At 42.5% G+C, this 25,599-nt stretch overlaps 1 protein-coding gene across 4 annotated transcripts in view; it reads left to right on the forward strand.

The window, feature by feature from the left end:
• The first annotated feature begins 17,904 nt into the window (after positions 1 to 17,904).
• The window catches only part of RB1CC1 (RB1 inducible coiled-coil 1), a 100,826-nt gene continuing 93,131 nt past the window's right edge, over positions 17,905 to 25,599 (forward strand). For 3 of the 4 annotated variants that reach the window (XM_059166457.1, XM_059166460.1, XM_059166461.1), the window contains exon 1: positions 17,905 to 18,045. The gene's annotated coding sequence lies outside the window, so the exon portion shown is untranslated. The remainder of the gene's footprint in view (positions 18,046 to 25,599) is intronic. The other variant, XM_059166459.1, reaches the window with a different exon arrangement.

Below are 25,599 nucleotides of genomic sequence, written 5' to 3' on the forward strand. Positions count from 1 at the left end.
TCTCTCTCTCTGACAAATAAATGAAATCTTAAAAAAAAGAAAAAAGAAAAATTACTTATTATTGAGGCTTACATATATGTAATTAAAATTTAATTGAAATCACAGCATTTAGTTAGAATGCCTTGGTGATCTTGCCTTTTGGGACATTTGGCAATGTCTGGAGGCACTTGGGTTTTTATAACTACGGGTAAGAGAGTACTACTGTAATTAAGCAGGTAGGGGCCAAGGACGCAGCCAAACATCTCAAGGTGCATAGGACAGCCTCCCACAACAAAGAATTATCTGGCTCCAGATGACAAGATTGATAAACCCTGACTTGTTTGAACAAAAAATTTTTTAGGGAGTACTTTTTCATTGGCATTGTTTAAGACTAATGGCACGTGGTGATAATAAAAGAAGACTAATGATAGTTGTATTTATTATTTGTTAAACAATTAAGTAGACAAGCACTACTTTATTTTGCTCGTACCCAGGGCTAATGATGACGTTTCCATTAGACTCTCTTCTAAAGGACTGCCACCTCCAATGAGGGTTAAATCAGATTTCTACTTTAAAAGTACTTTTAAACCACCTCAGTCATAGCTAGAACCAAAGTGATTTATGGGACTATTTGCTTTTTGATAGTTATCTTATTAGATTTTTAAAAATATAATTTTTAATTTTTAAATGTTAAGTTTTACTGAAATATAACTCACATACCAAAGATTGACCACTTCAAAGTATACAATGTGGTGGCTTTTTGGATATTCATAAGACTCTAAAATCACCACTATCTGATTTCAGAAGACTTTCAACATTCCCAAAAGAAACTTCAAGCCCATCAGCAGTCATATCCCATTCATACTTTTCCCCAGCTCCTGACAACTACTAATGTACTGTCTAGGAATCTGCCTATTCTGAACATTTTGTATAAGCAGAATCGAGGAGTATGTGGATTTTTCTGATTAGATTCCTTTACTTAGCATATTTCCATGGTTCATTCATGTTGTGTCATGATTCAGCCCTTCTTTCCTTTTTTTTTTTTTTAATATTTTATTTATTTATTTGACAGAGAGAGATCACAAGTAGTCAGAGAGGCAGGCAGAGAGAGAGAGAGGGAAGCAGGCTCCCTGCTGAGCAGAGAGCCCGATGCGGGACTCGATCCCAGGACCCTGAGACCATGACACGAGCCGAAGGCAGCGGCTCAACCCACTGAGCCACCCAGGCGCCCCCTTCTTTCCTTTTTATTGCCAGATAATATTCAGTTGTATATATAGGTCACATTTGGTTTATCCATTCATCAGGTGACATTTGGCATGCTTCCATGTTTTTTGGCTATGAAGAATGCTGCTATGAATATTTGCAACACTTTTCTGTGAACACAGGCTTTAGTGGAAATGCTGGGCCATATGGTAATTCTGCTTATTCTAAGGGAATAGATATTTTTGCATCATATATATTCTATTGTATGGATATGGCACATTTTGGTTATCTATCAACCAGTTGATGAACATTAGGATTGTTTCCTTTACCTGTTGTGAGTAATACAGTTTGAACATTTATGTACAAGTATCTGTGGAGACATACATTTTTATTTCTCTAGGAGTGGAATTGCTGGGCCATGTGGTAACTCTGTTAACTCTTTTGAGGGACTGCCAATCTGGTTTCCAAAGGGACTGCACAATTTTACAACTCCGTCAGCAAAATAGCAGAGTTCCAATTTCTTCACATCCTTATTATTATCTGTCTCTGATTTTAGCCATCCTGGGGATGTGGAGTGCTATCTCATTGTGATTTTGATTTGCATTTCCATAGTGACTGAGATTGAGCATCTTTTCAAGTGCTTATTAGCTTTTTTATATCTTTAAAGATGACTATTCAAATCTCAAGCCCATTTTTATTTTATTTTTTAATTTTTAATTTTTTTCTAAAGACTATTTATTTGACACAGAGAGAGAGAGATCACAAGCCGGCAGAGAGGCAGGCAGAAAGAGTGGGGGAAGCAGGCTCCCTGCTGAGCAGAGAGCCCGATGTGGGACTCCATTCGAGGACCCTGGGATCATAACCTGAGCAGAAGGCAGCGGCTTAATCCGCTGAGCCACCCAGGCGCCCTTAAGCCCGTTTTTAAAAAATGGGTTGTCTTTTTACTGTTAAGTTTAAGAGTTCATTATATATTCTAGATACTTGTTCTTTATGTGATATTTAATTAACACTTTCTCACACTCTGTATTGCCTTTCCCTTTCTGAGTGGTGCCTTTTGAAGCACAAAAGCTTTTTACCTACTGTGTGTGTGTGTGTGTGTTGCATGCGTTTTTGGAGTCATATCTAAGAAACCATTGCCAAATCCAAGGTCACAGTTACTTCTATGCTTTTAAGTTTTATAGTTTTAGCTATTACATTTACGTTCTCAATCCAGCTAAATTTTGGTATATGGTTTAGGGTAGTAGTCCCACTTTTTTTCCTGCTGGTATCCACTTGTCCCAACACCATTTCTTGCAAAGGTTATTCCTCCATTGAAATGTCTTGGTACCTTTAATTAACTCTAAATTTATAGCATTGTATTTCTTGTGTTGAATTGGTGTATCAATTTGGAAAGTATTGCCATCTCAGTAAGTCTTTTGATTCATGAACATGGGATGTCTTAATTTCTTTCAACAATGTTTTGCAATTTTCAGTGTACAAGTCTTACATTTCTTTAATTAAATTTATTCCTATTCTTTTAAAACGGATGCTATGTAAATGAACATTTTCTCAATTTCATGTTTTGAATAATTACAATTATGCACTTGTATACAAATTGTATACAAATATAAAATTATAATTATTATAAAATTTTTTGTGTAAAAACTTCCTACTACTGAATTTCATGGAATAGAAAAATAATATATTTCTTTAATTACTTAATATATATTTTTGTTTCTTTTGAATCTGTATTATACACTGTGCTGAAGACATACATACTGTAACTTCTTTTTGAAGCCTGGATGAACTTCCTTTCAGGAAACCTGTGATTCTCAGCTTACTTCTTGGTGATGTTGGATATTTTCAAAAAGACAACCTTCCTGAAACAGGAATGTAAAATGTTCTTTGGAGCCTTAAGTATAGAAAGGAAAAGATGAGCATTTGACACAACCATCTCTTTGGTTTCCAGAACTTCAAAGATATAAAGGAATGAAGGGGAGAAGGAAAGTGTTGGGCTGGCAGGAAGGGCTACTAAAGATGGCGAAAGTTCCCGCCACAAGACCTGAGCTCAGACAGGAGAACAAAGGCCCAAGCAGGAATCTGAGACCCCCGTCCCGGGCTCCCGTGGACCAATGGGATCCTGATGAGCAGGCGGGATATCCAAATAAGGGAAACTTGCCAAAAGACCCCTGAGCTTTCCCCAAGACCCCTTAAAAGCCCCCTCCTCCCTGCCTTGGGCGTGACTTCCGCCACTCTGCTTTCCAGAGTGGCGGAACCTCGCCGGAGGGTGCCCACCTCCTCCCGGCGCAACTTTCCTGGCTCCCCTTCTCCTGAGCCCTGAAACTTCGTCGGAGAGCGTTTTTAATAAATCTTACCTTGCACCCACTTTGCGGGGTGTTGTGTTTATTTCGTCGGAAAAAACTTTACATTTGGTGCCGAGACCCGGGAAGGAGATTGAGCCCCCACACAGTGGGGAGGCTCTCTCCTTTCCCTGGCCAACCTGGACCCGCCTTTCTGAACGCCACTTCCAAAGCTGTGGTGAGTTTCCCCGATTCCGCGCCTCCTACCGGAAAGCCCTGCCCTAATCACGGCCGCATCAGGGTGGACCCCGCCGGTCACCAGGTGACCTCCGTGACTCCGAGAGGCTGGGAGACGTCCTAACCTCTATGGCAGTCGACACAGTTTTTCCGCAACCCAGTGGTGGACGAGGGGACGCCTTCCTCCAGCCCTTGGGTTGCCCGGCAACAAATCATGGGGACCTCCCAATCCAAATTCGACCCTAAAACATCCCGGGGGTGTTTTAGGCCTGCTGGCCAATCTTAAAACCCTGGAACTGGACCAGGACCTGCAAAAACGACGTTACTGTATTGTCGCTTGGCCACAATACCGATTAGACAATCAGTCCCAATGGCCTCCGGAAGGCACGTTTAACTATCAGATTTTCATGGACCTAAATAACCTTGGCAGACACCAAGGCAGATGGGCCAAGGTCCCTTATGTCCAGCTTTCTGGACTCTGCACTCTCGCCCCTTCCTCTGCTCTCACTGCTCCACCTCACAGGTCCTCTTGGCCTGCTCCCCTCCCCCTACCCTGCCACCCACTGCTCCCAAAGACTCGGACCTCTCCTCCCCGTCTCCTCTCTCTGAACCCCCGGAGAGCTTCACCCATCCACTGACAAGAGGGCCTCTGGTTCCTCCTCCTCCTCCTCTTTACCGCGATCCTTCACCCCAAGGTCCCTTAAATTCAGGATTTCTGAACCAGCGCTCTCGTCTGCCCCTCCTTCTCCCCCTCCCCACTCCTATCCGAACTCCTGACAAATTTATCCCCAGTAAACGGGAAACTCCAATCAAAGTTTACTGAAGGTCAAATAGGCTCTTGTTATTTGTTAAAATCTGCTAGCAAAGAGATGACTAGAACTGCTGGTTAATTGTGTGTCTCGGAGTTTTAATGGGTCATTCTTAAGGTAGCATTCAAAGTCTTTGGTAACCGTTACCCGAGCGCTGGTCGCCCGGAACTAGGTTTACGCTTTTGAAATCTGCTGTTGGTAAACACCTTTTGTGCTTAATTGAATTCTGTTGTAACAGCCACAGGGCTACTGTTTGAGCTAGATCCTTTCGTAAAGAATGGAAGGGGAGACTGATCACCTCCCATTAGCCAGGGATACCCAAAGGGGAGGGTGTCCAATCTGTTTGAATCTGAAGAGTGCCTGACTGCGTGAATGTGTCTGTGTGGCTCCAGCCGCACTAGGGCTCGAAAGCCCCCTGCTGAGTTAGTCTGCCCCCCAAGGGAGGTTGCTGGAGTTGAGGAAGTTTGAGTTCATGCACCCTTCTCTCTACAGGACCTTTCCCAAATTGAGAAACGTTTGGGCTCCTTTTCGGCCAGTTCTGATAACTATATTAAAGAATTCCAATATCTGGCCCAAGCCTATGACCTCACCTGGCATGATTTACATGTGGTCCAGACCACCACCCTCACCATAGAGGAGAGGGAACACATCCAGGCTGCTGCCCAGGAGCACGCGGATCAGGTCCAGCTCACTGATGCTGCCATGCCAGTTGGAGCCCGGGCGGTCCCAGCTGTAGAAACAGGTTGGGATTATCAGGATGGCCAAGATGGCCACTGGCGCCGCGACCGCATGGTCCAGTGTCTCATAGCAGGGATGTGGCCAGCCTCTAATAAGGCCGTTAATTATGACAAGATTAGGGATATTGTCCAGGCCCCTACGACAACCCCACCATGTTTCTTAACCAGTTGACCTAACCTTTAACCCAGTACACTCGCTTGGACCCTGCCTCTCCTGCGGGGGCCACGGTACTGGCTACTCATTTTATCTCTCAATCGGCACCGGATATACAGAGAAAGTTAAAGAAGGCTGAGGAGGACCCTCAGACCCCCATTTCTGACTTGGTGAAAATGGCATTTAAGGTCTTTAATTCCCGTGAGGAGGCGGCTGAGCTTAAACGACAAGCCAGACTCCAGCAAAAGGTTCAGTTGCAGACCCAAGCCTTGGTAGCAGCCCTGCGGCCGGCCGGCTCCGGGAGCCAGCAGAGAGGGGCAACTAACCGCACCCCCCCGGGGGCCTGTTTCAAATGCGGGGCCAAGGGACACTGGGCTCGCCAGTGCCCCAATCCAAAGCCGCCAACTCGGCCTTGCCCTCAATGCCATTTGATGGGCCACTGGAAATCCGACTGCCCTAACCTCGGGGTATCTTCGGCGCCTCAACGTGAGGGACCCCCCGAGACAGTAAATCTGGCCTTTCAACTGCTTGGATTGGAGGACGACTGACGAAGCCCACTCGGCCACCCCTCTCACCCAGGCCAAGCCCAGGGTTACGCTCCAGGTAGTGGGTAAGTCCATCTCTTTTTTGCTGGACACGGGGGCTACCTACTCTGTTCTGCCTTCCTACTCGGGACTTACTCAAACCTCACCAATTACTGTTATGGGGATCGATGGGACCTCCTCCAACCCTAGGGTGACCCTTCCTCTTACCTGTAGCCTGGATGGGTTTCCCTTCCCCCACTCGTTCCTATGATTCCTTCCTGCCTGGTCCCTCTACTGGGTAGGGACATTCTCCAGAAACTAAGGGCAACTATCTGCCTCTCCCCTTCCTCCCCTCTATCCACCTCAACCCGTCTCATCCTACACCTCTCCACTCCCTTGACCCCCGCTCCAGATGACCTACCTACTGTAGACCCTCAGGTGTGGGACATCTCAGAACCCATCATTGCTTCCCACCTTACCCCGGTTAAAGTACAGCTTAAGGATAACTCTAAGTTTCCCTCTCGAGCTCAGTTTCCTATTTCCTTAGCCCACCGCCAGGGCCTGAAACTATCATAGAACGGCTTTAACGTCAGGGACTCCTGATCCCCATCATTTCCCCCGTAACACCCCATCCTCCCAGTACGCAAGCCCTCAGGGGCTTATCGACTGGTACAAGACCTTAGGCTTATCAACGAGGTCGTGGTCCCCCTCCACCCAGTCGTTCCTAACCCTACTGTCTCGCGTTCCCCCAAACACCTCTCACTTTACTGTACTGGAGCTAAAGGACGCCTTTTTCACCGTCCCTTTGCACCCTGATTCCTATTTTCTTTTTGCCTTCACCTGGGAGGATCCTGACACGCAAGCTTCTGGACAACTAACTTGGACTGTTCTACCCCAGGGGTTCAGGGACAGCCCTCACATTTTCGGCCAGGCCTACAGACTTAACAGCAGTGCGTCCTTAAGGCCAGTACTCTACTACATATGTGGATGACCTCCTCCTCTGTAGCCCCTCCCTCTCGGTCTCCCAAGACGACACCTCCACCCTACTTAACTTTCTGGGGGCCAAGGGATATCAAGTGCCCCCCTCTAAGGCCCTCAACATGACCTTAGGGCAGCCCATCACGGTCTACTCTCCCCACCGACTCACAGACCTCCTTAGCCACCGATCTCTGGCCCATCTGACTCCTCGTCTCCAGCTATTCCATCTGCTATTCCTAGAGAACCCGCATCTCTCTCTCTCTACCTCCCCCCCCCCCCTTAAACCCTGCAACTTTACTGCCTATACCCTTGCCAGATAAGGGGTGGATCTACATCCAGGACAGGATTGCCCTGCCAGGCAATCTGGTGCACACCTTGATTACTGACATCCACCAATCCCTCCATAGTGGCCATTGTTCTATCATCCTTCCTTATCTAAGGTAATCGAAGTTGTCCACAGGGCTTGCAAAACCTGTTCCGCCATGAATTCACAAGGAGGAATCTGCAGACCAGGGCCTAACCAACAGCTCCGAGGTCATCAGCTGGGGGAAGACTGACACCTGGACTTCACTCCCATGCCTCGCCATAAAATACATTCACAGGCTGGATCGAAGCATACCTCATGGCCCGGGAAACAGCGGACATAGTGGCTACAATACTCATCGAGTGCATCATCCCGAGGTTCGGATTGCCCCGGACCCTCCAGTCGGACAATGGACCTGCCTTCATCTCCAGTGTAACCCAACAAGGTAGCTGAGAGCCTCAACATAACCTGGAAACTTCACATCCCATACCACCCATGAAAGACCCGCGGATCCCTTTACCCAAGAATCCAACACTGCCACTGGATGCAATCAGCAAGAGGTTCTTTATTGTTACGCAGGCACCTGCGGGTGGTCAGCAGCTCCTGCTAGCTGAGCACACCCGGCTGGGGTGGTGCCGGGTTTTTATAGACAGGTACAAACAAGTTTTGGGTGGGGCGCAACTGATTGGTTGACAGTTAGAACTTTTGAAAAAGGCATACATGGAGTTTGCTGATTGGCTTTGGGGACCCGCGCGCGAAGAGAGAGGCGGGAAGTGGGAACAAGCTGATTGGTTCTGAGGGCCCGCGCGCGGGAGGAGAGAGGCAGGGAGGGAAAACAAGAAGGGGGAAGGTAGGAATGCCATCATGGCGTCTTCTATTATTTCTATAAGCCAAGCAGTTACAGAAGGGCAAAAGAGCAATTAATAAGCAATTAATAACCTAATTTACGCCTAAAAGCCAGCGGTTCACAGAAAAGCAAACAAGCGGTTAGTTATCCTATCTATCTTCTAGGGGAGGGGTCTTTCACCCACAGTCATCGGAAGGTAGAAAAGGCCAACGGGCTGCTCAAAGCCCAACTCACCAAATCTACCCTAGAAACCCATCTTTCCTAGCCTACACTTCTGCCTATAGCTCTCACCAGACTCCTGGCTACGCCCCGCGGGTCTTCAGGCTTAAGCCCATTTGAATTACTATACGGCTGGCCCTTTCTTAGAAATCATAGCCCTCCGGCCATTTCCCCCGCCTCTTTTATCCTATCTACCTTACCTCACTCTACGTCCTGGGGATACCCCTCCCTATTGACTGGCCACTCCCCAACTTCAGAGCCACAAATAATATGGTCCATATGGGCCCCATCGGGGGAAACATACATATTATTAATGTGTCCTCCCTTACCACCGCAGCTGCCATATCACTAATTCCTCCCTCCTGTACTGTACCCCCTCGGGAATATTTCTCTTGTGCCCTCAGGGAATCTATCGCTGCCTGACCACTAATGACTCCCTGGGCTGTATATTCATCCTACTATCTCCTTCTACCACCATCTACTCTGAATCCCAGCTGCTGTCCATCCTATTTCCCCAACACCATGGAGGAAGGGCTGCCTTCCTCCCATTCATAACAGGGGCAGGAATAGCCACAGGGGTGGCAACTGGAACAGCGGGGATAGGAACCTCCATAGACTTTTTTCTTACAAACTCTCCCAAGCCCTGAATGATGACACGGAACGGGTTGCTGACTCCCTCACAGCCCTACAGACGCAAGTCACCAGCCTGGCAGCCTTAGCTCTACAGAACCGACGGGCCTTAGACCTTCTGACCGCCGAAAAAGGGGGGACCTGCCTAATATTAAATGAAGAATGTTGTTACGTTGTTAACCAATCATATAGTTACCTCCAGGATCAAAGAACTCAGGGATCGGATCCAAGCACAGTGGCGAGACACATCCTCCTGGGGCCTGGACCCCTACAACTGGGTAACCTGGCTGGTCCCTCTGGCGGGACTTGTATGCATAATCCTCCTCCTAATCTCAGTTGCTCCTTGTCTTTTCTGGTACTTGCAGGGTCGCCTACAAGAACTTGCCTGAGTATCTGTCAATCAACTCCTCCTCCAGCCCTACTCTCGCCTGCCCACTTCCGACTACCCCCATGACGACGCCCCCTGTCAGCAGGAAGTAGCCAGAACCAAGTCGTCGCCCCTGACAACATTATATTAAGCAAAAGGTCGGAATGTTGGGCTGGCAGGAAGGGCTACTAAAAATGGCGAAAGTTCCCGCCACAAGACCTGAGCTCGGACAGGAGAACAAAGGCCCAAGCAGGAATCTGAGACCCCCGCCCCGGGCTCCCGTGGACCAATGGGATCCCGATGAGCAGGCGGGATATCCAAATAAGGGAAACTTGCCAAAAGACCCCTGAGCTTTCCCCAAGACCCCTTAAAAGCCCCCTCCTCCCTGCCTTGGGCGTGACTTCCGCCACTCTGCTTTCCAGAGTGGCGGAACCTCGCCGGAGGGTGCCCACCTCCTCCCGGCGCAACTTTCCTGGCTCCCCTTCTCCTGAGCCCTGAAACTTCGCCAGAGAGCGTTTTTAATAAATCTTGCCTTGCACCCACTTTGCCTGGTGTTGTGTTTATTTCGTCGGAAAAACTTTACAGAAAGGAGGCAAAAAACTCATAATATGAAATGTAAATAACAAGAAAAATATAAAATTAAGTAATTCTTTTATGTTTTAAATGTAACTAGATGTTCTGTACTAAAATACATATAAGCACTTTATTAATTTTAAGAACTGATAGAATTGAATTTTTCAAAAAGTATGAGAAAACATTGTTATTATTTTGGGACTATACAAAATGCTGAGAGTACAGTATATTTTACATGCAATTTTCATTATAACCTATAGAGTAATGAGAAAGCTAAAATATGATGAACACCATTATCAAAGGAGGAAAATGAAATCATACATATTAAGTGATTTTCTAAATCCAAATGAGATCTCGGTTTTTCCAACTCCTATATGCGAACAACCTTACGATTTAGTTATATAGAAACAATGTGCACACTTCCAAAATAATCAAGGCACATTTGAGAATGACAAACTCAAAATAATCCTTTGATAACAGTACAAAGATACATTTCATTGAGAGAGGGTAAGAACTATGGATTTAAAAAGCATTTAAAGGGAAAGGAAGACTTACTAGGATTAAAAGGATCTGTATAGATTTAGTCTTTTGTTTCCCAGGGCCAAGTCTGCATTAGAATTCCCTCTAGAACTTATTTAAAAATTGAGTCCTGGGCTTTGTCACTGTATAGTGTACTTGATACTCAAAGTGGAGAATTTTTTTTAACACTGCACTCCTTTATACAATAAAATTAGTTTCAGTAACAATGATGAAACTAACAATAATAATGGCCAGAAGAGACAGTGAAAATTTTTAATAATTCATATGAATTCTATACCTGAAACTAATATTACTCTGTATGTTAACTAGCTGGAATTTAAGTAAAAACTTGGGGAAAGAAAAGAGATTTCATGTGATCAAGGCAGTCAAAAATTTAAAGTAAAAAAAATTACAATATTACAGAAACAAGGGGGAAAAGAAAAACTTTTCAGTAGTTTTTACGTTATCTTCCTAAGAGTTTTAACTTTGATCTTAACAGATCAATATGGCATTTTATGTAAATAATTGTCTAGTAACTAAGAAGTTAATTTTGATAAAACTGGCACATCAAAAGTTACCTTAGGTGAACACTAAATCATATTATTGATGTATTTCTTGTTTAAAAAAAAAAATGGAACAATAAGCACTTAACAATAAACCCAATTTTAAGGATATTCTTTAAACTCTGCAGAACATTTTGCATGAACTAAAATTTTACATGTACCAAGTAGCCCCACAAAGTGACACAATGAGATGATGGGATGGAGTTAAAAGCCCATGACTATCTTCCATAGAATGGACAGAACAGTGATTAGAGGGGAGATTAAAGAGGTACAGATGGGTTTGCAGACTTTGTTAGAAGGGTGAACAAGTTTTTTTTCATACCTTCTATTTCCTCAGTGATGTATGAGGTAAGATTATTTACCAAGAATGAGAGAACTGCAAAGTGGTAAGGGTTAAAGGTTTAAGAATAGTCCAGACAGTTCGACAGAGTAGGAGATGACCAACAGGGAAACATAGCACAGAAGGCTGAGGCAGGATTAGACTCAAGGTTTCCAGATGTCCGGTTCACTGTTCCTTCTAATACACATTGAATAGAAATGTAATGAGAGAGATGATAGCTACATTTGTGGCAAACATAGCATAATATATAAATTTGTCAAATCACTAAGTTGGACACCTGAAATGGATGTAACATTGTGTGTCAATTATGCTCCAAATAAATAAATAAATAAACCACATTGAAAAAGAATGCCTACTGGGAAAAGTGTTTTTGCATGCATGGACAGCAGGCAGGGTTAAATAAAAATGATGAAATAAGGAAGTCATAGCAAAAAACTATGCTATTAATTAAATAAATGGAGTTCAATAAATTAGAAAATCTTGAATTTTGTGTAATAACCAATATAGAATCACTTAAAGTTGAAAGAGTAAGGATATATTTTCAAGGACCTTGTAGTTTGGAAAATACGGCAATATGTTTGCACAGAAGAAAACATCACCTATAATTTTTACTTCTTTAAAAAGCTTTGTTAGACTTCACTAACGTGTTTTTTATCATTGCTCTTGTGCATACCTAAAAAGGAAAATATAAGTAAATAAAATACAATGATTTTTCCATACAAACCATCCTTTTTACCAGTGAAAGCTTCGGCAACAGATATTTCCTGTGAATCCATAATGGAGCAAGTGTCATGGTTCCAGACTCCTCTACTGACTGGCTTTGCAATTCTCTGGATACGGTACGCTTTAGACTGCCTTTCATTATGCTGTCCAACATGTCTGATTCATCATCTTTCCCATCTTTCTCCACAAACTTTTGTGAAAGTGACTCATTCTTTTAAAAAAGTCAAATTATGTGAAATCTTGTGTTCAAAAGGATGCTCCACCTTTGTTTTTAGGGTTTTTTTCCCCCTCAGCTAGTTTCTTGATATCTTGAATAAACAGGTGATGAATGGCAGTTGGTTAACAAGACTGTAGGACCCTACCCATGGTTAAAATGCACCCAGATTTCAGAGATGTTAAAATATGAAAAAAGAAAGAAGTACACCTTAAAAAGAGTACAGTAGTTCTATATTTTTAAGATTTTATTTATTCATTTGACAGAGCTCACAAGTAGGCAGAGAGACAGGGGAAGCAGGCTTCCCGCGGAGCAGAAAACCCTATGTGAGACTCGATCCCAGGACCCTGGGATCATGACCTAAGCCGAAGGCAAAGGTCCAACCCACTGAGCCACCCAGGCACCCCAGTAATTCTATATTTTTAACTTAGAATATTTTGTCATTAAATATTTTTCTAAAATACATTTTTAAAGACTTCAATGCATTTCTTTATATAGATGTACCATATTCTTGCCTGTGGTTCTGGGAAGGGAGTAACTTTGTCTCTTTGGGAACATTACAACATGTCCAGAGACACTTTTGGTTGTCATCACTGGGGGTGCCACTGGCATCTAGTGGGTAGAGGTTAGGAATGTTGTTAAACATCCTAAAACATAGAAGACAGCCCCCATGGCTCAAAATGCTAATAATGCTGAGATTCTATAGTCTACTTCTAGACTTAATTTTTTAAAATTTTTCTCCTCCTTCAGGAGTCCACCAAATTAAGGGACAGCATAGTATAGTGTTTGGATACAGTCTGTTGAATTGGCTGGGCTCATATATTAGCCATAATAGTTACTCGCTAAAGAACATTACCTAGAAGGGATCTGTAAATTAAATTCTCATTTCCCCATCTGTAAATATGGGGAAATTAATAGAAACTGGATAGAACTACTAAGACAAATAAGTAGGTTTATAAATGTAAAGCCCATGTTTGTCATCTAGGGATACACTCACTAGGTTGTAGTGGCTTCAATTAGGGTATCATTATTTTTTTAATAAACATAACCACAAACTTCACCACGGAGGGGTAGAGTCTAAATAGGAAAAACTGATGGAAAAATCAGAAGCAAAGAATCTCAAGGTTTGAGGCCTATGTCACTGAATCTAAGAAATTTCAAGCCATTTGGAGGGTGGTAAAGTCAATTTTATGGGTCAAGACTAGCACTGGAACAAAAATAGAATAGGAGATATCAGAGTGAAAAAAATCTGAGTGCATGATAAGTTATTATTTTCATAAAACATGGTTTCATCGATAGAGGCCTATATGTATGTACCAGGTCACAATGTTTAAACGTATTTTTTAATGTGTGTCACAATAAAAGAGCTCTGAAAGACACCATTCAAAATCCAACTACCACCATTTGATGTTTTAGTCTAATCTATATCTGCAAAAGTGACAAGATTTGCTTTAAGACAGTCCAGCTGAGGAGCACCTGGGTGGCTCAGTCAGTGGAATGTCCAACTCTTGGTTTTGGCTTAGGTCATGATCTCATGGTTGTGCGATCAAACCCCGAGTCTGGCTCTGTGTGCAATGCCAAGTCTATTTCAGATTCTTTCTCCCTCCATTACTCTCCCTCTCTCAAATAAATAAATATCTTAAAAAAAAAAAAAAAAAGACAGTCCGGCTTTATCTTTGGACATTTTGTTAAAAAGCTCTTAAAGTAATGAGACAAAAACTTAATGTGAAAAATGACCAAAAGTATTTTATCTCCATCTACTGCTTTAAATCTGTTGAAAAATTAAGCATGCTAGAAGTCCTGCATGTGTTGCAGCATTAGAATCAGTGTTGCTCACTAGCTCATCAAGCTCAGCACTAGCTTTGAAGATAAACACTCACCAAGTTTACTATCATCATTATCATTAATAATATGTGAGTACCAACAGACAGAGTAAGGCAGCTTTAATGTCTGTAAATAGTACTAAAAACATTAACTTAATAATCATAGTACCAGAAGCCTCTAAGTAGTGCATGACCATGTTTTATACATCATTAGCTATGATCTTAAAAACAAAATGCAACACTTTTAAAAAGGAGTTAACTTTAAAAATGGCTAACTGATTCATTCTCTGAAAAAAGTCAAATTATGTTAATCACAGTTGCTGGGTGTTTGAACAGAACCTAAAAGAAAATGAGTGTAATGACAAAAAGTTGAGAAGCATCTAATGCATGCAAAATAAAATCCCAAATCAGGCAGTAAACAAAATTAAGCTGTAAACTAGATCTTCCCAGTATCTTGATTTATTCTGGATAAGGAATTAATGTCATTTAAACTTGTCACTACAGTGATTTTTGAATGGTTGTCTGTACAAGACTTTGAGATATTTGAGGACAAGCATTTTTCATAGTAACTTCTCAATCTTCAATATAAATATTTTAGTCATTGCTAAGTCTGTGCCAAGCTCTCTAGAAAGTTCTAGGAACTTAAAAATTAGTAATTCATAGCTTCTAAACCTAAGAGTTTCATAGACTTAGAGGGGAGACAAAAATTTATAGTTGTGTGGTATGGAGCAGATGTAGTAGGATGTGTGGATCACTATATTGCCCAGAAGTTAGAAGCTGATCGATGTCTAAGCTGTTTTAAAAAATGACTTTGAAAAAGGAACAAGGTGGAATTAATATTCCTGGAGGAAGAAACACAGGTGTAAAGGGCAAAAGTGCCAGGAGATACAGGTGAAGAGATGGGTTGCTACATGATGAAGAGATTCTTATGCTACCTGAAAAAATCTAAATTGCATCCATATACAAAACAAAACCATGAAGATGGTTAGGGAAGAGGCATGATCAGATTGGTCTTGGATAGAGTAAATGATGGAGACTAGTTAAAGTGAGTCCAAGTATAAACTGAAGGACTGGAAAAAAGTGTAGGGTACTGTCAACAAATGTTTGTATGCAGATTACTGTACACCATAAGGAAACAGTTCCTCTATTAAAAAAGGACCTATATTTCAGCTGTTAGATGAATAGTAGAAGATATAATAATCTAGAGGAAATACAGGAATGTTAGGAAAGGACTCCCTGAGAAAGTGACACTGAGGGACGCCTGGGCGGCTCAGTTGGTTTAAGCAGGTGCCTTTGGTCTGGGTCATGATCTCAGGATCCTGGGCCTGCTTCTTCTTCTGCCTGTTGCTCCCCTTGCTTGCGAGCTCTCTCTTTCTGACAGATAAATAAATAAGTAAAAAAAGAAAGAAAGAAAGAATCTCTGAAATGGAGACCTGAAGGAAAAATAGGATTTTAAAGATCTGAATTGAGTTGAAGTATTTCTAGTGCTTCCCTGCAGATTCTGTGCAATCCCTACATAATCCTAAAAAGAACCAGCTTCCCTGGGGTGCCTGGGTGGCTCAGTGGGTTAAGGTCTCTGCCTTTGGCTCAGATCATGATCCCAGGGTCTGGGATCGAGCCCCGCATCAGGCTCTCTGCTGGGCGGGGAGCCTGCTTCCTTTCCTCTCTCTCTGCCTGCCTCTCTTCCTACTTGTGATCTCTCTCTGTCAAATAAATAAATAAAATCTTAAAAAAAAAAAAAGTAATGCTGCATGAGGGATTTTGGCTGGTTTAATTTACTAAGGAAGGGAGAGTATATTGAGTTTTCAATATCCTTGGTAGGACAAAATGCAACTTGTTGAAACTTATTACTACTGACATAAGCAGCATCAGTAACTTATAATAGTATTTAGTCTAGATATCTGCATATACATAACAAAGCTAATGTTAACACATTTACACTAATCACTAAGAAGCAACACTGAATGCATACAAATTCTAACCTTACACTCTGGAGAAGATGTCAACTTTTAAGGTATGAACCTTCTCTTCTGATCATTTCTTCCAACCTATGACTAAGAGAAGATGAAAAGTGAATTTTTTTCCCCCCCAAGAAAGAGGTCAGAGAGACAAATAACATTTAAAACACTTTATTATTTAATAGATTACCACTCACATAGTTCAGTGATGTTTCTACATTCTAAGCTGTATTATATTTGTAAAGATGAATGTCAACGGTAACTAAGTGAAGTTTAAGCACCCCTATATTCTTTATAGGCCTAGTAGTTTGTTTTGCTCACCAATTTTCTGGCAAAATCTCTCCACCACCTATTTTCTGTGTGCTGGTTACTATGCTGTGACTAATAAAATCAGCATCCTTCTTCTTCAGTCTTGCCAGCTCGTACCTCCCCCCAAGGCATAAGAACAATTTAGTCTCTTAATTTTCACTTCTCTGCTGTATCTTGCTGAGTGTATAATACTCTAGCCCAAAAAAACTAAACAAGTGAAATGACTTGCCAAAGACAAGATTCTCTCTGGGATATGCAGGAGTGTGAAATTAAAAAGCAAGTGGTAAAATGAAGTCCTTCTTAAACATCACTTTCAGAAACCGGTTAAGTGTGAAGGAAACTAAAAACCCCTAATGCTTACCAGTAGTTCAATGTTTTGTTTTGTCAGTTTCCACGTGACAAGTGAAGGACTGCAAACTTCGCTTCCTAATAGTATTTTTTGTTTCGGTGCTCTTGAAAACAGTGATAATACTCATTTTTATGCAAACCCAATTCAAGAGCCTCTGACACTGGTAGCACCTCTCAACTTTGACTCGTACCATATATATCTGGACAGAACAGGAATTTAGAGTATTATATCATTATTCTACGTGTAACTTCTGCTAACCACACTTTAATACTTAAAGCCTTGTGGCTTCAAGTCATCGCTCGTGAGTGTTCATCTTCACAAACTCAGGATTCCACCCAAGTTGTTTCCCGCCCATTAGCGTGCTCATGCTAACCCACTCGAGAACAAATTCAGTATTTATAGAGCTGAAAATTGGTGGTCTTGCCGCTTACACCTTCATTCCAATCGACCAAACCTCAACTCTCTCCTCTCCTGGATGTTTTCGTTGCCTTACCTGGTCTGAGAAAAATTGTGCCGCCCCACACTTGCAGAGTTACCCGAGACACTTAACAGCTGCTCGCAGTCCTGGCGGTGGGGGTATGAGGTGGGGGTAGTCTAGCCTGGCGGTGGCACGGCCAGGTTCGTCATCCCCTTACAGACTTCGGCCGAGTGTGCGGGCAGGCGACGAACGCACGGAACCTCAGTGGACCCCGCTCCTCCGCGACAGGTTCAAAGAGAAAAGTTGTTTAACCTGGGGCTAATCCAAAGTTCGGTGGAGTCGGCCCAGCCCAGGCCAGCTCGCTGTAGCAAGGAAGGTCAAGATCACCTTGGAGCAATGCGCGCCCGGACGACGGCTCGCACCGCAACAGGCCGCCCCAGCGTTCTCCTCGGGTCACCAGAGGACAGCCAAGTCACAGGCCTACGGACAACGACTATGGGCGGAGTCACCCCCCCTTCCCGGGTCCCGGCCGACTTCCGGACCTGCGCGCGCGTCTCTGCGCCGGCAGGGCAGCCCGGCGCACCCCTCCCCCCGCCCACCGTTTCCCGGCATGCTCCGCGGAGGAAGGGACGGAGTCGACAATAACAAACCCAACCGCGGCGGTGTCCGCGGCCCTGCCGAGCCCTCGGCGCTGCCTTGGGGTCCCCGAGTCGTTCCGGCCCCTCGGCTCTGACTGGCCGCGGCCCCCTGACCCCCGGCCCCCGACCCAGAGCCGAGGGGCCTGACAGCGTACCCCCTCCGCCCCGACCCCTCCCTTCCCGCCCGGAGTTCGGGGCCGCCACCGGCACCTGGGACACCGGCCGTTTTGTCGGTTGGCGGTGCCCGATGGGCGGTTGGTAGCCGCCGCCGACAACGAGGCGGTGGCGGAAGATGGTGCCAGGGGCTGCTGGCTCTGCTGCTGCCGCCGGCGGAGGAGGAGGTGTTGCCAGGTAAGTGCCGTCGCCGCCCGTGGCCCCTTCCCCCATCTGACACCGGAGCCGCTCGGCGAGCCTGGGCACAGTGGGCCGGGAACGCCCGGGTCCCCACCGGGCCGAACGCCACTGGCTAGCCGGTTTGTGAGCCGGCGAGTCTGGCGCATCCGGCCGCGGCAGGTGTTGCCCTGCGGCTGCCTCCCTGGCGCGACAGCCCCTGAGGAGACTCGCGGTTCGAGTCGGAGCGCCACTGGGCTACGGGAGATGTGGGGCGGGCTCGCCCCGTGCAGGCCTACCTGCGGCTCCCTCGGCCGGGCCGCCGGGGTCCCTCCGTGTACGCGCTCCGGGCCGAATTTCGGGAGTGGCCGAGGGGGAGGGACGCCTAACCCACTGGGACGTACTCTCCCTTGTCGTCACCACTACCGGGCTTAGCCCTAATATTGTCTTTGACTTGGGAAACCAGAGAGAGGAATTGGGCCGAGGCCGAACGAAGCGCACAGCGGGAGGATCGGAGAGATGCCTTTGTCCCGACCCGGGAGTGCGAGGATCGGTATAAAGTTACTCCTAGGAATGACTCAGCCTCCGCCAGCCCCACCGATAGATTTGGGATGGGGTGTGTTTGCGGATTTCACAACTTCCTTAGTAGAAGCAGGAGAACAGGAGAAATGGCAGCTTTTGAGGGGAATAGTTTCTTCCACCGCCTGGTGGATGTACTATGTTTATTGTTTATGGTTTCGTAATCTAGTCTTTTCCATCATGACTCTTCAGAGTGTGGTCATACCACGAAGTGGTGTGTGCCTGCATACCAGGGAAGACTAATGTGCTCGCTGTTGATAGAGCCTCGTTACTGCCTAAGTCATTAAGCTAGATAACGATGTTTGCCTCGACTTGACTTTACGTAGAGCAATGATTTGGGCCCTGTGAAAATGTGCTTATCGTTTTTATTGAATAGTTTCTAGGTTGTGTGTTGATGCTGATTGTGTGATTTATCCGAAGGGTTGGAAAGTTAGCAACTTAGGAGGTGACAGACGACTTTATTATTTAAATAGACAAATTTGTGTTTAATCAGGAATCACATTATTATATTTCGGTATTTGATAAAAAGAGGGTCTTTCCCATTCTGATAGGCTATTACCATGAGAAGCAGAAGTACCATAAGGATTTTATTTGGGGGGTTATTTGGTTTGTAAGCTAGGTGGGAAGGTATTTTTGCTTTTTGTAATGTTGTAACAGAATGTGGCCCAAATGAACACATTTTCTCAGTAACATTCCTGTCGTGTTTTTTTTTTTTTTTTAATTTTAGGGTTGTGTTTAAAACCCAAAATAGTTTTATAAAAGAAATGCTTTATGTTGGTGTTTATGTCAAGAAATATCTGCTGATGGACATTAGATAGGAACTCAGTATACTTTTTAAAAATAATTTTTTTTAGTCGATTTTAAATCTTTTATTGTTAGTCAAATTTAGTATTGATTATTGGCCTGGTTCTTCTGGTGTGTTGGATGACAGGAAAGACGGTGAAGCAATACTCTTGTGTCGGAATTTTTCTGGCCCTTGCTAACAAATACAAGTTGAGAATGTATGGCAGATTGACTCTTAGCAAATCAAATTCATAAGGTCCAGAAGGGCAGAGGACACAAGACCTTTGTTTTTGAAAAGCCACATTTCTGAGCCTAAATTTTTATTGTATAAGCTTGAGAAGAGCTTTTATTTGGCTTCTGATTTTGAAACTGTCTTTAAATTTTCATGCATTCAGCAAACATTTTAACACTTGCTATATGCTTTACTTTGCAGATGTATGAAACTTATAAATGTTTTTTTAAACAGGAATATCTAGTAAAATGTTCTTTTTTGGATAATGCTGTTCTCTAACCCATGTAAGCTTCTCGTTTGTAGTGTAGGTAATAGTGGCTGAAGAAACTCAAGTGAAAATCTAGCAGTCCCTTTCTACACACATTCATTCATACAGTTATTACTTAAAATAGACCATTGAACCAGTTACTACAAGGATCATAAGAATACATATAAGAATATGTAAGAAATTGTTTTTGCCTTATAATAGGAGATTGGGGTTCTGTATAAATATAATTACACTTTTGGAGCATTATTGCAAGTTTGAAAGAAGTTATGAAAGGGAATTTGGGTTTTTATGGAGTGTAGGGGGATATTTTTAGAAGCATGATCTAACATGGATAAGTCATTTCACTTTTCCTTGAAAAGATGTCCTAGGGGCGCCCAGGTGGCTCAGTGGGTTAAAGCCTCTGTCTTAAGCTCACATCATGGTCCCAGGATTCTGGGATTGAGTCCCGCATCGGGCTCTCTGCTTGGCAGGGAACCTGCTTCCTCCTCTCTCTGCCTGCCTCTCTGCCTACTTGTGATCTTTTGTCTGTCGAATAAATAAATAAAATCTATTAAAAAAAACAAAAAACAAAAAACGATGTCCTAGCCACCTCAACAAATTTTGGCTTAGGATTTATCATGTACCTACTATGTGCCAGGCACTGGTCAAGAAATGTTGGGAATTTGACAGTGAACAAACCAAATCCTGCATTCAAGAAAAATGAGGAATAAGAGATACATGTTAGGAAGAAAAACAAAACAAAACACACACACAAACACAAACAAGGAAGGAGATGAGTATCAGGATTAGGAGGTTTAGATAACGTGGCCAAGGAAGTCTTCACTGGTTGGTAACTTTGGAATAAAGAACCAGGAGAAGTGAGAAGGCTGCTGTGTGGCTGGGCAAGAACATTCTTGGCAGCAGGAATAGTAAATAGGTAGGTTCTGAAATAATTGGCATATACATGAAAAAGTGAAAAGGTTACTCAGGGTGTACTAATAGAAATGAGGGGGCTCTGAGAATGGTGATAGGGCTCTACAGATACTCAGGGTTTTGGGGTAATAGTAAGGAAACAGTCATGTACTGTAACCCTGCGTGTGCAAAGGCATAGAAGTTTGTTCCAGGAAACCCAGCAAGGCCAGAGGCAGCTTGTACCTAATATTCATTTATATTTTCAAGAAATGTTAACCCCTGCAATACATAATTTTAGCTCCTGCAATAATGAATAAGAACTTTGTGTGTAAAGCTTTGTATATAAGAATGTAGGAAATTTTGAACTATGGGAAATTTTTAAAAAGATAGATTGCAAATGCTAGCTACTTTCAGACACTAGAGAAGCAGATTGTAGTGTGCTAGGTCGAAGAGGTATACTTACTGTTATAGATAAAAGTATGTAAATTTTAATTATCACATTTCTGATTTGTTTATTATTGTGAGCCTAATAAACCTAATTGCCTATAAGCAGACCTCTGTTGTGTGGTCCCTGAGAGGGTGACATTTCTTTGCATCCCTCAGTGAAGTTGAGGTCCTTTCTAATTACTTTTTCCTAATATGTGAGTGCCTTCATGCACCCGTTCTTTCATTGGTTTGTTTCTTTAACAGCTGTTCAGTGAGGATTATGGAATGATACCCCATACTCTTCATACTCCCCATGTTTTTGCTCTTTTGAATTCTCATACTTGTAATTATGTTAAGGTAGGAAAATAATTGTGACTCATTTCCATTTCTTGTTACTGGTTTGGGCCTATACACGTTATTTTTCCCTCATTCTACACATAACAATTGATCAGCAACTGTCCAGAAAATCTGTTGAAATATTAGTCAGATCAGTACCATACTGTTAATATATCCATGGTTGTTTTAGCCATTATTCTGCGAATTTTTTTGATATTGCTGTATGTTTACATATGGTTTAATAGAATTAAGCTAGTTCAATATTTGCTATATATAATTTTGATTTCATTTTTAAACCAAGTCATTATAAAATGAAACATAGAACTATAACACTTTTGCTATAGACATAATTAGGTGAATATTAGTTTAGAAAACCTGAGTTCACATTTAAAGGGAGTGTCACAACTTGATCTTGCCATTCCTTAAAAATTACACCATGAACAGTCCTGGATGTTATATTTCAGCTGGTGACAATAATACAGAAAAAAATGGATGTGGCTTCCATAGTTGGTATAATTTGGAGGCAGGAGAGCTGTTTTATAGCAAACTTGACTTAAATTCATCTAAATGGCTTTTTTTTTTTTTTTTTAATTTCTGGTAAGCAGAAGTTATTAAATGACATAGCATGTATGAAAAAACATGTTTAAATACAATAATACTTACAAAGTTTTTATGAAAGAGACTAATTCAGAATAACAAATCTATTGATATTCTATATTGGGGCTTTTGTTTTTTAGATTGTTTACTCCAAATTCAAGTTATATAAGTCATGCATTTTACATAATTTTTATGAATGGCAGGACAGCAAGATGTGTAATACATTTACATGTATTGATGGAAAGATACCCACATTATGTTATTCAGCTCAAACAAGGTGTATAGCAATATGCATAATGTTTTCTCATTTCTGTAAAAACCAAACTGTCCGTACATACACATATGTTTTTTTTCTGTATAGGAAAAAAACCTAAAGCCAAACTATTAAAAGTATTCCTGTTGTCTGCTTTCTTTGGGTGCTATCTTATATGAAGTTGCTTGTCTACTTGGAGCTTCATTTTGGAGGCTCTGAACTTCTATGGAAAAAGTTCTCTTTGGGGGAATGTGAGGAAAATGACTGACGTACTCTTCTTTTTTTTCTTTTGTTTTCCTCTTGGCAGAGAAAAAGGGTAAGATCAGGTGGAAATAATCTGATTTGGGGGATTTGAAGTCCAGTTTTCAGTCCCATGGGTAACCTACACCTTCCATTTGTAGTGAACATTTTCATTGATGCAGCACACAGTTACCCCTCAGGGAGGTCAAATTGCAATTTCCAGAATTGCAAATCAAACAGAATTATTCCTAATTCTTGTTCTTTTTCTATGAAACTTTGGTCTAACATACCTAGTTCATTCAATTTTATCTCTTCTGCTGGACCTGAAAGCTACTGTGGAGACTTGTAATTCCAGCACCTAGCAGAGTTTCTGGCTTATGTTGGATTTTTAACAAATAGAGAGTGACTAATGGCTGAATGTGTTCAGTTTGGGAAGTCAGAAATTGAGGTTTTTCCCTTTGTTTTCTCCATAAGGAAGCTAGTTCTTTTTTTTTGTTGTTTTTAAATTTTATTTATTATTTATTTGATAGAGATCACAAGTAGGCAGAGAGGAAGGGAAGCAGGCTCCCTGCCAAGCAGAGAGCCCTATGCAGGGCTGGATCCCAGGACCCTGGGATCATGACCTGAGCCAAAGGCAAAGGCTTTAATACACTGAGCCACCTAGGCGCCCTAAGGAAGCTAGTTCTAAATTTTGAATAGTTGACAGTAAACTGGAACAATTGACCTAGTCATTATGGTGGCTGTTTCTCAAAGAGGAAACTGTAAATTAATCTCCAGTTGATAAATTGGGTAGACAGTGTTTTTCACGAGTGTTGGAGATGGTTTGATATCCCATCTCCCCCTCATTTATAGCTGACTGTATCCCAAGAGGATCCTGGTGGAACAAATGTCCTTCTATGATGTGAGATTTTTTTCCCTCTGATAATTCCTACTACTTGATATAGCTGGTAAGAGCTCTGTAAATTCAGAGGGAAAAGAGTGGGCCACCTGTGGTTAGGTTAGCACTAGAAGTGCTAACAGAACCATGTTTTTGGACCATAGTTGGCTGAGTAAAATTCACGATAATAGAAATTGGGGGACTTGTGTCTGGCAGAGCTATATAAAGTGAGAGAATATAAGTTTCCTGTAAAGAAATAGTTGGAGATATTTCTAGAAAGGTAAACTAGAGTGTAATTATGAAGTCCATGAATGTTGGAGTTTAAAGTTATAATCGCCATCATCTTTAGAGCTTTTATTTTAGTCCTTGCATAGTAAAGGAGTCTGAAATACACTCTGTAAAAGGTATCCTATCAGTCTGTGGATTATAAACTGATGTTTACAGGTCGTCTGAGCGTCATTGGGAGAGATGGGATTCCCATAAGGGTAAATCATGCTTCAGAGTCTGCCCTTTAAATGTTAATGTAGCTTTAAGCCAGAGTTGGCAAATTCACGTTCTTAAAGGAGCAGATAGATAATTAAATTAAGTGCAACTGTAAAGTACTATACTGATGTCACAGAAGAGAGCTGCAAAAAAAAAAAAAAAGCTACAGAGCATGGTAGGCCATTGATTTGTGTTCTGCTGTAGGCAACTGTGAAGCTCTGGGGAAGATTTTTGAGTAGGGATGCAGCCTGATGACAGTGGTGATGACAGTTTTAACTGGTAGGAATGCACAGGAAGACTTGGAGCAAGATGGAGATATAAAGGCAGAGAGAAGAGTTTCCAGGCTCTAAAATAAGAGTTATGTCATTGGAAAATGAAGGGTTGAACTCTAGAGGAAAAATGGATAGGCTTTAGGAAAAACTGAAGTTCTGAAAAATGGGGAAATGATAGCTTTTTTGACAAAAGAAGTTGGGGACCAGTTTTAAAGGAAAAGCACTGAATTGAAATGTGGATATGTCGAGTTTGTGGTAACAACGTGATTGCTAATGGGAGATACTTAGCATCAGGTGAGTGCTAGTCTTGTGCCTGGGGGCGGAAATCTGAATTAAACAACAGTAACTGATGTTTGTATTGCACTTCAGTTTGCATAACTCTATAGTTTATACTTAGATTCTTTACATTTTCACAACAACCATGAGATAGGGAGTGTCTTTCTGTAGTCCAAATAATTTAAGTTTAGCAGTGCCTGGCTGGCTCAGTCTGTGGAACGTATGACTCCTGAAATTGGTGTGAGTTTGAGCCCCATGTTGGGTGTAAAGCTTACTTAAAAAAATAAAAAAATCTTGGGGCGTCTGGGTGGCTCAGTCGTTAAGCAGCTGCCTTTGGCTCCGGTCCTGATTCCAGGGTCCTGGGATTGAGCTCCCCACTTGGCTTTCTGCTCAGTGGGGAGCCTGCTTTTCCCTTTCCCATTCCCCCTGCTTGTGTTCCCTCTCTTGCTGTGTCTTCTATCAAATAAATAAATAAAATCTTTAAAAATAATAATTAAAAAACGTAAAAAATTTTTTTTTAATAAAAAAATATTTTAAAAGAAATAATTTAAGGTTGATGAGGTTAATCAGGGTCACATAGTCAATAGTGAGGATAGGAGTTAAATATAGCTCTCTGATTCCCAATCTCATGTTCTTTTCACATTCCTGGTTTTTTTCCTTCTTACATGTAGTAAAGATAACAATTCGAGAACTAAATATGAATGGCCATGTAGGAAAGATGTAGAGTTGGAAGGCATTATCTAAACTGGGATGGCAGATTCGAGGCTAGAATGGGAGCAGCAGATGGTGGTCATTGTCTTGTTCTTTTAGTGTACCAACTCTTCTAAGGCACCATATTTCAGATTCTTAATTTCTTTGTGATGCATTAAGTGTTGTCTTTTTTCTTTTTCAAAATTGAAATAAGTATCTTTACCTCTGATTATAAATCTGATTTTTAAGGAGATCAGAGAAAATGAAAGTCCTGCATCCAGAAATAGCCATCATAAAAAGATTGATGTTGGGACGCCTGGGTGGCTCAGTTGGTTAAGCAGCTGCCTTCGGCTCAGGTCATGATCCCAGCGT

The sequence above is a fragment of the Mustela lutreola genome, chromosome 3 (genome assembly GCF_030435805.1).
Source record: "Mustela lutreola isolate mMusLut2 chromosome 3, mMusLut2.pri, whole genome shotgun sequence".
NCBI lineage: Eukaryota > Metazoa > Chordata > Mammalia > Carnivora > Mustelidae > Mustela > Mustela lutreola.